The sequence below is a fragment of the Lepidochelys kempii genome, chromosome 8 (assembly GCF_965140265.1).
Source record: "Lepidochelys kempii isolate rLepKem1 chromosome 8, rLepKem1.hap2, whole genome shotgun sequence".
NCBI lineage: Eukaryota > Metazoa > Chordata > Testudines > Cheloniidae > Lepidochelys > Lepidochelys kempii.
In genome coordinates, this window is record NC_133263.1 from 35,681,020 (window position 1) to 35,696,544 (window position 15,525).

A 15,525-nucleotide genomic window follows, 5' to 3' on the forward strand; every position below is an offset into this window, starting at 1 on the left:
CAATTCCTGAACTAGAGCTCATGTTGGATAAATATGTACTTATATATGGTCCCAATAAGTTGGGACTGGATTGTGCGGCCATATGTCATGCTAAGGTGGCTGTATTTAAAAACCTCGCTCCATTCATTTTAAGTTGTATGCACAGAAATGAAGCTCAGCCCTTTAGCTGGACACAGAGAAGCTGAAGAATGCAATCGGGCAGGTTTGTGCGGCCATATGCAATCGGACCTGGCTGCTGTGGCAAGCAGGCTGGCAATGGCAGGCAGCAAAGAGTCAGCTTGCCACGGAAATAGAGTCACTCAAGGACCGATGTAATGAGCTGGAGAAGGAACGGGATATGTGGAAGGCGCAGGCTCTGACTGCTGGCGCCCAGGCATCTTCCCTCTCTGGAGCCGCAGTGCAGGTGGTGGCAGCGGAGGAGGAGCAGGAGTGGGTGGAAGTAGAGAATGCCGCTCTGAACCAGGCAGTTACCTGCCTGAAGGATCTGGTCCTGGAGGGGTCTGCCCAGGAGAACAGGGTCCAGGGGGCTTATTCGGCCCGGGTCACTGTCGTTGGGGTGAAAGCCCAGGGCAGTGCTGGACCATATGATGATTGGGACGGGGATATCTAGTGTGATCTGGATCCCCTGGATCCAGACCCCAGATGGCCAGACCCCAGACACTGTGTTGCGGCGGTCCAGAGGGTGGTCCGAAACTATGGGCCTACGCCTGCAGGGGGCGAGGCAGCCTGCAGGGGGCAAGGCACACGGTGGCAGAGACTGAGTTGACTCCCACACAAGCAATAGAGTTAGCAAAAACCCTGGGTGGCCCCTCGCGCTCCGGGTTCAGCGGGTGGGCCTGGGATATGGTGACCCTGTGTTTGGATCAGGGACTGATCTGAGACCTGATGGGTGTTAAAAGTCGCGTTTGGGTTGGGAGGAGATTTAGCAGAGGCGGCTTGGCAGCAAGCTGGTCATGCCACACACAATAGTATCTTTGATAGGTTGGCGGGGATGGCGCCTGCCGTGGGGCCACGCGTGTTGTTGGCAGACTTTGTCTTGGTGGCTGCTGCGCCTGGGGAACACCCCGTCTGGTTCTCCTGGCATGTTTGTGTGGCTGGGGTGTGGCTGTCACAGCGGGAGGGCAGGTACCCCCGACCATAGCTCAAATAGCCCTTCCCCTGGAGGAATTGAGGCTGATCGCCCAGGGTCTCCCAGTCCATGCACAGCAGGTGATCGGGAAGTGGAGACCCGGGGAACCCACGGATGTGGAAGCCCTGCTGGAGGCAGTCCGGCAGGCTGCTCTCATCGCCCTGCCTGTGCCCCAACCACCAGTGGGCAAGGCTTCTAAGGTGGCGGCAGTAGACCACAGAAACCCTGGGAGACCAGACCCTTGGTCTGGAAACTGCAGGGGGCAGTCCTGCCTGCGGAATAACCTCTGGCGGGTTTTCCTGGAACAGGGGGAGGATATGGACAATTGGCATGGGAAACCCACTGGGGAGCTGATGCTCCGGTGCGTGCAGTTGGGGATACCCCTTCCTGCAGGGGAGCAGAGGGGCATCCCAGCCCTATCAGGAGCAGCGCCAGTCGGTTTGGATTGGCCAGTGCAAATCCCCTAGGGGAGCCCGCAGGAGGACGGATGCCCAGACAGGTGGTGATGGGTAGCCACCCTGTCCCCCAGTTAGGGGGGGCATCTCGTAGTCCAAATGAGGAATGACACGTACCCCCTGCGGGCACTGGTGGATACTGGTGCGGCAATTTCGCTTTTACCCTTTCCCCCCCCCGAATGTGTGCAAGTTCGGTCAGTTGTGCTGGCTGCTTATGGGAGCCAGGAGAGAGGAACCTTGTTGTCAGCTACTAGGTGGGAATTGGCAGATTTGGTGGCTAACCTCCCCTGGGTTCATTCGTGGATGGCAGGCAAAGTTATTCTGATGGCAGGCAAAGTTTTATGATGAGATTACTGGTTCTGTGGATGAAGGGAAAGCAGTGGATGTATTGTTTCTTGACTTTAGCAAAGCTTTTGACACGGTCTCCCATAGTATTCTTGTCAGCAAGTTAAGGAAGTATGGGCTGGATGAATGCACTATAAGGTGGGTAGAAAGCTGGCTAGATTGTCGGGCTCAACGGGTAGTGATCAATGGCTCCATGTCTAGTTGGCAGCCGGTATCAAGTGGAGTGCCCCAAGGGTCGGTCCTGGGGCCGGTTTTGTTCAATATCTTCATAAATGATCTGGAGGATGGTGTGGATTGCACTCTCAGCAAATTTGCAGATGATACTAAACTGGGAGGAGTGGTAGATACGCTGGAGGGGAGGGATAGGATACAGAAGGACCTAGACAAATTGGAGGATTGGGCCAAAAGAAATCTGATGAGGTTCAATAAGGATAAGTGCAGGGTCCTGCACTTAGGATGGAAGAATGGCTAGGCAGCAGTTCTGCAGAAAAGGGGACCTAGGGGTTACAGTGGACGAGAAGCTGGATATGAGTCAGCAGCGTGCCCTTGTTGCCAAGAAGGCCAATGGCATTTTGGGATGTATAAGTAGGGGCATAGCGAGCAGATCGAGGGACGTGATCGTTCCCCTCTATTCGACATTGGTGAGGCCTCATCTGGAGTACTGTGTCCAGTTTTGGGCACCGCACTTCAAGAAGGATGTGGATAAATTGGAGAGAGTCCAGCGAAGGGCAACAAAAATGATTAGGGGACTGGAACACATGAGTTATGAGGAGAGGCTGAGGGAGCTGGGATTGTTTAGCCTGCAGAAGAGAAGAATGAGGGGGGATTTGATAGCTGCTTTCAACTACCTGAAAGGGGGTTCCAAAGAGGATGGCTCTAGACTGTTCTCAATGGTAGCAGATGACAGAACGAGGAGTAATGGTCTCAAGTTGCAGTGGGGGAGGTTTAGATTGGATATTAGGAAAAACTTTTTCACTAAGAGGGTGGTGAAACACTGGAATGCGTTACCTAGGGAGGTGGTAGAATCTCCTTCCTTAGAGGTTTTTAAGGTCAGGCTTGACAAAGCCCTGGCTGGGATGATTTAACTGGGAATTGGTCCTGCTTTGAGCAGGGGGTTGGACTAGATGACCTTCTGGGGTCCCTTCCAACCCTGATATTCTATGATTCTATGATTCTATGATTCTATATTCTGGGGATTGATCAGCTCAGAGAGCTCTGTCTGGTGATAGATTGTGCCAATTGCTGCATGTGGCAGGTCCCCGCAGTGGATTGGGGGGAAGATCTACAAGGAGGGGTCTCTGGAGTGCTAACCCGCTCTATGTTGGGCATGGCAGCTGTGGAGGTTCCAGAGACAGAGGAATGGAAAAAGCAGATTCCTGGAGTCTGGGCTAAGGATAAATACGATTGTGGTCTCTGGAAGGGGGAGTCCATTGTCATTCAGGGTCCCCTGGTGCCGCCCCAGAAACAATTCAAGTATCCTCCTGAGGCAGAGCAAGTTGTGGGTGAGATATTGGATGCCCTGATAGGCCAGGGAGTGGTTCATTTAACTACCTCTCCTTTCAACTCCCTCATCTGGCCAGTCCACAAAGCAGATGGGAAGACTTGGCGACTAACTATAGATTACCGCCGGATCAATGCTTGCACCCCACAGTGGGCTCCAGTGGTGGCAGACATGACCGCATTATTGTTGGAAAGTATTCTGCCCAAGGCAAAGTGGTTTTCAGTGATTGATTTAGAAACTGCTTCTTTGCCCTGCCCCTGGCTCCAAAGAGCCAAGACCGATTTGCTTTTACCTTTTGCAATATCCAGTATACGTTCACCCAGGTTCTCCAGGGATTCCACAGTTCCCCCACCCGAGCCCACCAGGCCGTGACTAGCACCCTAGATACACTGACCCTCTCTGCCCGGCCATGGGTAGCATCGTCTGTGGCTGACGTCCTCATAATGGGCAGCGAACAGCAGGATACTCGGGAACGAACGGAAAGAGTGCTGCATATCTTGCGAGAGGCAGGATTTAAGGCGTCCTGAGAGAAAGCTCAACTGGTGCAGCCCCAGGTGACATATTTGGGAGTCCAACGATCAGAACAGGGCCGACAGGTTTGTCCTAAACGCCTGCAAGTCCTTCAAACCCTTTCTGCGCCGAAAGAGAAACATGAGCTGCAGATGGGTTTGGGTTCATTTAATTTTGTTAGAACTCATGTCTGGGATTTTGCCAATCTAGCCACACCTTTATATGCCTTATTAAAGGAGGAAGCACTGTTTTGGGGGAGAGGGGGAGCAGGCTCGGGCGTTTGGGGCCATTAAGCAGGGAATTTTGAATGCTGTGGTGCTTGCTGCTCCGCGCCCAGGGTTTCCTTTCCAGTTTTGTCTGTCTCGCCAGTCTCGCCCCAGGCCATAGCAGTGGCCATCTTCCAAGCCGTGGGAGCTGAACCAGCCCACCCGGTAGCCTGTTACTCCCGAGTCCTGACCCCAGTGAAGCAAAAGTTCGGCCCATGCGAGAGGGAGTGTGTGGCTGCAGTTTGGGCTTTAGAAGCCGTGGCAGCAATGGTGAGGGATAGCCCCATCGTTATGCAGAGCTCCCACACTCCGCTGCCGTGTATCCTGTCCGCAAAGCTAACGGGCAGCGATGTCAGCAGTCCCTGGCTGGCACAGTGGACCCTGGCACTAGTGAACCACGGGGTCCAATACAAATCCACTCCGGGGCATCTGCAGTGGCAGCCACTTTGCTGTCATGCACCGCAGCCAGCCATGAATGCCCGATACAATCCCCGGAGCAATTAATCAAAGACCCATCCCGAGAACATCTGTTTTACGGATGGCTCTGCGTCGTGAGTAGAAGGGCAGCTGCGTATTCTGAAAGTGTTGCTGGATCGCAGTGTGGTTCGCAGCTGGTCCACGGGTTCAGCTCTGCTAGCAGAGCTAAAAGGTTTAGTTGGGTGCCTGAGCCTGCGGGCTGAAAACCTGGGACCCCTAGTGGGTGTTTAGCGACTCGAAATATGTAGTGGAAGGTACCAGGAACTGGATGTGGCAATGGGCTTGAGATCAATGGAAAAGTGCAGATGGAAAGCCATTAGCTCATGTGGAAGATTGGCAGACTGTGCATCAGTGGGTGACTGCCCATCCGGGGCAATTGTATTTAACACATGTGGGAGGTCACCAGAACCCCAGCTCTACCCCGGATGATCTCTATAACCTTCAAGTGGATGTGTTGGCTAAGATCCCAGTAGTAGCCAGTGTCACCACCAGAGGCACTATGCACCGGCAGCTGATTACAGGCAGCTGAATATCCCTTGGAGCTGCCTGATATGGCACCTGGAAGGTGGGATTGACAGGATATCATCTGTTGGGCCCATGGACTAGGGCATGAAGGAATGGAGACCACCTACCAGCAGGTCTGAGAAATAGCCCTCTGGCTGGGACGGCGACAACAGGTAACAGGCTGGGTTAAAAACTGCCTGATATGTGCTATGCACAATGCTCGGGCCAGGGTGGGGATCAGAGGAGCAGTTACCCTTGGCCCACCAATGGCTACCTGGTGGCCCGTGGGCTCGGATCCAGTTGGATTTCATTGAGGGACTCCCTCCAGGCCCACAGGGACAAACCTGCTGTCTGGTAATAATTGATGCTTTTAGCAGGTGGGTCGAAGCGTTCCCTATGAAGTGGCACACGGCAGCGGATACATCCAAAGTGGTATTCAGGGAGATCATATGTCGCCATGGATCACCAGAAGTCATCAACTCAGACCGGGGTGCCCAGTTCGTGTCGGAGGTGTGGGAAAGCCTCCTGTCAGCACTGGGTATCCGGCGACAGCTGCATATACCCCGGCACCCCCAAGTGGAATGCATGAGCAGGACCATCAAGGAGTCACTAGGTAAGGTTCTGGAACATCAAGGCGGGTCATGAGTGGAGAAATTGCGCCTTGTATTGGCCACTGTCCACAGCCAAGAATGCCTCAATTCCCACCTTACCCCGTATCAGCTGTTATTCGGAACCCACATGGTACTCCTTCGATTGGCCCCAGGGGACATTCCCCCCCACAGGATCGGCCTGAGGACTGGATTCTCTGGCATAAAACCCTCACTGAAGAAAAGCCAGCTCTAGCACGGCAATTGCAGGAAGCCATGAGTAAGGCCAGAGTCAAAATGGACCAGTGGCGGTCAGCAGTGGAACCATGGGACATCGGGACTCAGGTAATGTATTATAAATTCGCCTCTCATCATCTGCAGGCGAAGTGGGAGGGAACCTATACCGTGGTGAACAGGGCAGGAGCAACAGAGTATATGATAGATAAAACTACGGAGGGAAAATAGGTACACTGTGGACAACTCAAACGAGCAGGGTCTGTCGCGGTGGGAGCACTGTGCTAATTTGTTTCTAGGCTTCTATCTTTCAGCCTCCAAATCAGGAGAGCTGGTACCAGCTGAAGTGCTATAAAAATACCATGGTTACAGTGTCACGACAAAGTCTGTGTTGCATGTTCTGTGTTGCATGCTCTGTGTCTGTTTCTGGTGGGTGTCCTGTGCTAGCATTGGGTCCAGAGAGAGAGAGGGGATTCTACACTAGACAGAGTAAATGCCTTTTCCTCTCTCTACTTTCCCTGTCTCCAACCAAATTGTCAATCACATAGAATCATAGAATCATAGAATCATAGAATATCAGGGTTGGAAGGGACCCCAGAAGGTCATCTAGTCCAACCCCCTGCTCAAAGCAGGACCAATTCCCAGTTAAATCATCCCAGCCAGGGCTTTGTCAAGTCTGACCTTAAAAACCTCTAAGGAAGGAGATTCTACCACCTCCCTAGGTAACGCATTCCAGTGTTTCACCACCCTCTTAGTGAAAAAGTTTTTCCTAATATCCAATCTAAACCTCCCCCACTGCAACTTGAGACCATTACTCCTCGTTCTGTCATCTGCTACCATTGAGAACAGTCTAGAGCCATCCTCTTTGGAACCCCCTTTCAGGTAGTTGAAAGCAGCTATCAAATCCCCCCTCATTCTTCTCTTCTGCAGGCTAAACAATCCCAGCTCCCTCAGCCTCTCCTCATAACTCATGTGTTCCAGTCCCCTAATCATTTTTGTTGCCCTTCGCTGGACTCTCTCCAATTTATCCACATCCTTCTTGAAGTGTGGGGCCCAAAACTGGACACAGTACTCCAGATGAGGCCTCACCAATGTCGAATAGAGGGGAACGATCACGTCCCTCGATCTGCTCGCTATGCCCCTACTTATACATCCCAAAATGCCATTGGCCTTCTTGGCAACAAGGGCACACTGCTGACTCATATCCAGCTTCTCGTCCACTGTCACCCCTAGGTCCTTTTCTGCAGAACTGCTGCCTAGCCATTCGGTCCCTAGTCTGTAGCTGTGCATTGGGTTCTTCCGTCCTAAGTGCAGGACCCTGCACTTATCCTTATTGAACCTCATCAGATTCCTTTTGGCTCAATCTTCCAATTGGTCTAGGTCCTTCTGTATCCTATCCCTCCCCTCCAGCGTATCTACCACTCCTCCCAGTTTAGTATCATCCGCAAATTTGCTGAGAGTGCAATCCACACCATCTTCCAGATCATTTATGAAGATATTGAATAAAACCGGCCCCAGGACCGACCCTTGGGGCACTCCACTTGATACCGGCTGCCAACTAGACATGGAGCCATTGATCACTACCCGTTGAGCCCGACAATTTAGCCAGCTTTCTACCCACCTTATAGTGCATTCATCCAGCCCATACTTCCTTAACTTGCTGACAAGAATACTGTGGGAGACCGTGTCAAAAGCTTTGCTAAAGTCAAGAAACAATACATCTACTGCTTTCCCTTCATCCACAGAACCAGTAATCTCATCATAAAAGGCGATTAGATTAGTCAGGCATGACCTTCCCTTGGTGAATCCATGCTGGCTGTTCCTGATCACTTTCCTCTCATGCAAGTGCTTCAGGATTGATTCTTTGAGGACCTGCTCCATGATTTTTCCAGGACATCCATCTCTGTCCAAAAGACTGGTCCCCAATACATCAGGTTTATTTTTTGTTAGGTTCTCTAATAATCATTTTGTTGCTAAGTTTTGTTATTGATACATTTGTATTGTTACTTACATTTTCTTGTATTGTTAATTCCACTTTAAAACTGTGGTACTCCTACAAATCTTATTTATTGTGTGCACTTAAGGGTTAGGGTTGACTTTTACTGTTTGATGGCTATTGCAGCATCAAACTTGGGCCTCATTTTGTTTGTCAATGTACCCACTTATTGTAATGGTGATGATTTTATTGTATTCTCAATTATTATAGTTGTGATTGTTGGCATTTGTGTTTATATTATATCTGGTGTTTAGTCAGTTGTAATGGTTTTAGTTATATTCACCTGATTATGATTGTTTGGTTTGTTTGCAACAGATCACCTGTGCCCTACAATGACAGGAATTACTGTAATGATCATAGATCAAGGGGCGGAGTGTTGTAGGAGCAGCAGTGATCTGTATGCTCTGTATGACTATGCTCAAAAGGTTTGCTACACTTTCCCCCGCCCCTTTTGTCTCCTCTCCCTCTTTGAATACCTGTGAAGTGGCTTTCCCCCTCCCCCTCCCTCCTGGAATGCTTGTGGGATGAATGGGCTGGTTGAATAGCTGGAAGATCAGAAGAGCTCCCAGGTAGACAAAGTGTCTGGGACTCTAATTAGGCAGCACTCACACACCCAATGCGTGGACACTGCATGGACCAGATGCGGCCAAGTCATCTCTAGTTGCAGGCCATGAGGAGCAGGTTCTTAAAAGGGGAAGGGACCATGTGCTCAGGAGTGCAATCACAAGATTGTACCTCCTGTAAAAGCCCTTCGCTCTGTCCGCCTGGCCCGTGGTTCGCCGCATTGCATTCCATCGTGCCTCGGGAAGACTTACCTTCATTGCACCATCCATTGCTGTGCTGTAGGATACTTACCTTGAGGGATCCTGAAACATCTCCAGTGCTGTGCCTGTCCTGGGAGTGCGAGTATGCAAGTGTGAGTGTGACCCCCCCACCTCCTTTTTTTGAGCTTAGCTACCAGTATAATAAATGTGCTGCTTTCTGCCAAACTCTGGTGGGTCATTAGTCTTCCCTAAGCTTACTAGCTGGCCCAATTTTGGGTAACACTCCCATTCACCTTATTTATATTCATTTATGAGGCCTGGCTCTATTCTCCATCACAGTGAATTCAGCTTTAATGTCCTGACTTTTCTTTAAGAGCTCAGCATAGAGAGATGGGTCCAAATCAAATGGCAGGACCATTGCACAGAGAGAAGCCAGTCTCCAACTCCTTCTTCCCCTCAGTAACAACCAGTTGGCTGAAACAATTTGTACAGTGTGGGTGCTGAGAGCCATTGAACCAAACTGTAAACCCTGTATATGATGGAAACCACTTCAAGCCAGGGGATGCGGCAGCTCCTCGAGCACCCAAGTTCCAGCACCTATGGTAACCACTCAAATATTTTCACAGAATCACAGCAATGTAGGGCTGGAAGGGACCTCGAGAGGGCATCAAGTCCTGCCTTTGCACTGAGGCAAGACCAAGTAAACCTAGACCATCCCTGACAGGTGTTTGTCTAACCTGTTTTTATAAACCTCCAGTGATGGTCATTCCACAACCTCCTTTGGAAGCCTGTTCCAGAGTTTCACTACCTTGAGAGTTAGGAATTTTTTTATAATATCTAACCTATATCTCCCTTGCTGCAGATTAAGCCCATTACTGCTTGTCCTACCTTCAGTGGACATGGAGAACCACTGATCACTGTCCTCTTTAGAACAGCCCATAGCATATCTGAAGACTGTTATCAGGGCCCCCTCGGTCGTCTTTTCTCAAGCCTAAGCATACCCAGCATTTAACCTTCCCTTACAGGTCAGGTTTTCTAAACTTTTTTTCACTTTTTCTCTCCTGGACTCTCTCCAGTTTGCCCACATCTTTCCCATAGTGTGGCACCCAGAACTGGATACACTACCTAAGCTGAGGCCTCACCAGTGCCCAGCAGAGTGGAACAATTAACTCCTGTGTCTTACATACAACACTCCTGGTAATACATCTCAGAATTACATTAGCCTTTCTCGTAACTGCATCACCATGTTGACTCATATTCAATGTGTGATCCACCATAGCCCCCAGATCCTTTTCTGCTGCCCATGATCATCACTGATACGTAATAATGCAGCTAAGGGAATCTAATGACAATTCCCTGGTGCACTAGTCTTAGCCTGTAGCTTGCTACCTAGATCCCAAGTGGACAACATCTGTGATATGAGAGTGTTTAACATCTGGGCAGTGCAGAGTCCAGCCTGGGAACTTCTGGAGCCTAGCAGGGAGGTTATGGAGCATGCTGGGAGTTAGAGGGTGGCCAAGCCGGCTGTGAGAAGGGAGGAGTCAGATAGTTGTCAGGATCTAGTTGGCAGGTTAGTCATCTGGGGGAGGAGTTAGTCTCTGGCATTATTAGGGGACTTGCCGGAGGTTTCAGCAGCGGGGATGACAGCGCAGGACTGCAGTTTGCTGAGGCTGACTATACATTCACTACGTGGCTGTAGAGTTCAGTGTAGGTGAAAGTCGCTGCTGTGGTTTGAACATCCTACTCTGATTTTTTGGCAGCTTTTCCCTCTTTTTCTCCTGGAGCAGCCCTGCATCTAAACTTGCTCTCTCTCTTCTGGCCTGACCATTTCTAAAGGTGTTCACAGATTGTCTCAAATCTCTTTTGAGCCAAACAGCAGGTGACAAGATGAGATGGTAGGTGAGGGCTTTTGTGAAATGTTCTGTTCAGCACAGGTGAAAAGTTTTTCTTCACTATGCAAACAATGGCTCTAGTAGGAAAGGCTATTGCATGTTAAAGGTGAACTTTGATGGGCCAAGATCTGAGTTCAGATCCTGTTTTTCCCCCTGCAATTCTAATCTCTACTATCTATAGGTGGATGCTGTGTTCACTGACCTGCTGTACGTGTGAGTGAGTCCATCAACAATAGTGACAGAGATCTGAGTTCAGGGCTTGGCAGGTAAGTAAAGGAAAAAGTTACTAGCCGTAGGGTGACAGCCTCGATTAGCTGAGTGTCATAGGTGTGCACATGGGGTGTGCTGGGTGTGCCCAGGCACACCCTAATGCAGGGCAGAACTCTGGGGGGTGGGGCTGAGTGCTCCCATGGGGCAGCGTGTCTGGCTCTGCGCTGAGCCAAATGCTGCTAGAAGCCTCATGGTTAGGGGGGCCGTGGGATTGGATAAGGGGCAGGGGCAGTCAGGGGACAGGGTGGGTTGGAAAGATAGGTGGTGAGATAGGCCGTGGTGCCCATGCTCCATGATTCGGCAACATGAGGTGGGGCGCTCTCACCTTGGGGGCAGCTCCCCCCTCCCCGCTGTCCCTGCGTGCTGTGGAGAGTCTCTGCAGAGACAGGGCAGCTCCGCATGCTGCCTCCCTCCCCGCTCCCAGAGCTGACCCGGTTCCCAGCCCATTGGCCAGGAGCCAATGGGAGCTGTGGGGGGGCGGTGCCAGAGCCGCCTGACCGCGCCTCCCCAGCAGGGTGTGGGAGGGAGCTGCAGGCAGAGAGAGTGGCAGGAGTCTGTCCCTGTCAGACACAGACGGGGGGGGGCATTGTGGGGGCAGACAAAGAGATGGAGCTGGGGGCAGGAGAAAGGAGCAGCGATGGACATCCCGGGGCTGGCATAAAATACACAGTACAGAGGAGGCTTCTGGGGGGAGGAGGGGAATAGCAACACTCCCTTCCCCCACAGACCAGACCCGGGCTGCAGCTGGCTCTGTCCATCACTCCCCCACACCCCCCAGAGACCCACACAACCCTCTGCCCCCCTGGAAGATCCCCACCAGCCCCTGTGCCGCCATCACCCCTCTCCAGAGAGCCCCACCTTTGTGCCTCCAGAGACAGCTCCCCTCCCCGCTGCCTCCCCTGCTCCTGAGCTCCCTACGATCTTCCCCTTTGCCTTCCCAGTCCCACCCCCAGCTCATTGGCCAGGAGGCTCCCAGACTGTCGGCCACCAAGGCCAATGGGAGCTGCACCTGAGGCAGGGGGCCTGCTTGCAGATGCAGACCTGCCTGGCTGTGCCTCCACAGCACGGGGAGGGAGAGCCCCAGGTGAGCAAACCCCGGTCATCATCACAGGCCCAGCAATGCTCTGGATATTTAATTTCACTGAGGCAAGTAATTTAATCTACTCTGCCTTTCCAGACAGTTGGTGGTTTTTCTTGTAAGAAAACTTATAATTTCTTTGCAAAGAAGTCCAGTTATAGTTTTTCAATTGAGAAGTATATTTTCTGGTTGTTCATAAGCTCATTTATTTTGTTAACTCAGTTTCACAGGGAATTTTAAAAGTCACTCGAATTGTAACTGTTTTTTTCCATTGGTCCAAAAACACATGGACAATGTACAGATTTTTATTTCTGTGGGCCAAACCATGTAGAAATGTAAATGTCAGAGCTAGAAAAGCTCTGCAAGGGTATAGGTCCCTCAGGAAATTGTCCTCAAGTCATTCATTCTTCTGGGCATTCCAGTCTATTGTTCCCTCTTCCAGTGATAGAGATCATTGTCTCCACCCACAGGGGAGATGCAGAAGACTGGGCCTCGTTCTCTGTCTGCTCCCTCTACCAGCCCCTTTGGTCTCCATGGGATTTCCCCTACCATTACTCCCTCTGGGTCTTCTTTCTCTGGAACTTCTCATGAAGTAAAGTTGTCATTACAGGTTCTTATCTCTGTAATGTATTTAATTTTGATGTATTTATTAAGTGTTAATTAATGCACTATGGGAGTCCCCCTTCAGCCCTCCGTATAAATTGATCCTTTTCTTTCCATATGTTTTGCCCATAGAGTTTTCTGCAGCCCTAGGGCAGCCAGCAATAACACCTGCGCCTTTGCAATGGGGTAAAGGAAGGGGACCATGAGATCCCTATTTATGTGATTTGCAAGAAGTGTTATCATTACTCAGGGTACCAAATTTGTTTAAATGATATAAGTGCCTTATAAAATCCCAAAGCAAGCTCATTTGCATTTCTCACATAATAATCTCATATACAGTATACACACATTTTTCATTAATTCTATGAGTTGATTTTTTTATTATTATTAATTATTATTAACTAGGTTACCGGTTTTTTTCAGTGTGGAAAATTGTGTGCTAAATGTTCGCCTTTAAAAAAAAAAAATTTCCTGGGTGCACACCCTAATGAAATGTGCTGCACGCCTATGCTGAGTGTCATGGGGAGAGGCACTGAATGATTTCAGATAATCAAGGGTTTGGATAATTAAGCAAACGTTAATTAAGGATGAAGACCTTTCTCTGATAACCCAAATTTCCCGGTAACTGCCCCATAGTTTGGTTTAAGGTGTATTCATTTAGAACAGTGACTCTACACAGATCTTTTATGACCGTTCAGAGGAAGCAAACAGCTTACTTTGCTCTCTGTTCGCCACCAAAGCCAACACCATGCCACTACTCACCACTGGAATATTAATTAAAATGAGAAGGCAACTCTCCTGGGAGGGCCTCAATGAGCTGACAAGTTCAATGCACATGCAAGAACAAAGGAAGACAATGGTAAGTGGGGAGTGGCCTGCACACAGACCTGCGTATCAGGAAGTCGTGAGTTCTGATCCCATCTCTCCAGCAAACTTGCTCCATTGCTGTAGGCAGTTGCTTTGTCTCACCCTGCTTCAGTTTTCCCCTCTGTCACCCAGGGTAAGGCTTAGCTCCCTCCCTGGGGTGTTGTGACAATGAATTGGTTAATATTTGCACAGCACTTGGTGCATGTGCTAACCAGTGCAGTTCCTAGAACCCAACATTAAAGAGTTCAAGCCAGTTACTAGCCAGTGAATTGGATACACAGATTGAACAAGTGACTGATAAACATACACACGCTAGAAGAGAGAACAAAATTAGAAAGAATAAAGGGGTATGTGTGGATGTGTGTCGCACACACAAGCTCCTTCTGTGCACGCTCAATGGAAGACGCAATAAGGACATAGATGTGAAAAGCACAATATTAACAATAGCTCCTGAGCTGGGACTGTGTCAATGGGCATCTATCTCTAGAGGGGCACGTCCTGTGTGTCTTGGAGAAATGTCCAAGTAGGTAAGTGGGTAAATGTTGCACACAAAAAGCTATGTTAAAAGAATGTCAAGCTCGCAAAGCCAAGCATTCAGTGTTAGGAGATGCAGAATGAAGGTTGCCCGTGCAACCTTAATTTGGCCCCCGGCTGGCTATGTATTAAGTTGATCCAATAAAAGATATTACCTCATACACCTTGTCTCTTTGTATATTACATGATCACATGCTTGTCTTTGCACAGAATCGCAGACTCATGCAGTGCACAGGATGGACAGTGCTCACAGGATGGGTAGCTATTCAATATTTAATTTTTATAATCCTAATTCAGTGTGTGGCCCCAGGCCTTCTTTACCACCCATGATTCAAACCCTGCTCTGAACATAGAATTATTAGTTTCCTCGTGGGCTTTTCAGTGATGCTCATCACTGCAGTATTTGAGTACTCCACAAACATGAATGGATTTATCTTCACAGCACCCCTGTGAGCCAAGTGGCAGGATTACCCACTTTTACACATGGGGAATAGAGGCACAGAAGGCCAGATATTTAAAGGTATCTGGGCACCACAGAAGCAGATAGGACCTGATTTGCCAGAGTACTTAGCACTGTACTTTCAACCACCGCTCCAATCAACTCCATCTGCAGCTGTGAGCACTCAGCACTTCTGCCAATCAGATCGCAGAGCTCAAACCAGGCACCAGAAAATGAGGAACACAAGTTAGTGGCCACCTGTGAAACATTAGATGTTAGTGACTTGCCCAGCATCACACAGGAGCTTTGTGGCAGAGGCAGGGATAGAATCCAGTTCCTCAGGGGACCATTCAGTGAATGACACTTAGTGAAGACACACCCCCACTTCTCTTGCTGCAGTTCCACTGTTTCGTTCACTATCCAGCTTCTGCAACAAATGAGGCAGGGGTCCTAAACAGAGAACAGCCTTCTTAACAATGCAGCCCTGATTCATCCCCTGGGCAGCATCCAAACTATGCACTGAATTGTGTGAAAAAAGCACTATGTGACTAAACACTGTATCATAAAGAACAAACACAAGGGGGACACATTAAGGTTGCATGGGCAACCTTAAATTTGGCATTTAGAATCACAGAATATCAGGGTTGGAAGGGACCTCAGAAGGTCATCTAGTCTAACCTGCTGCTCAAAGCAGGACTAACTCCCAATTTTTGCTCCAGATCCCTAAATAGCCCCCTCAAGGATTGAACTCACAACCCTGGGTTTAGCAGGCCAATGCTCAAACCACTGAGCTATCCCTCCCCCACTGAGCTAGCCCTCCCTCCTAATGTTGGAGTGCTTGGCTTTGCAACCTTAATAATGTTCTTTTAATGTAAGGGTTTTCATGCACAATTCCCTATGCTTTTAAAAAACCAAGCAAAGAGACAAAGGAAGCTCTATCATGCGGCATCATATTGGCACCCACATGGATCATCAGCAGGGTTGGACTCTTTAAATCCACCACACAGACCTCTGCCGCTTGAGCGAATAGAGTAACTGGCAGCAGTAGAAGGCTGTTATTGTTTATGTGGACCA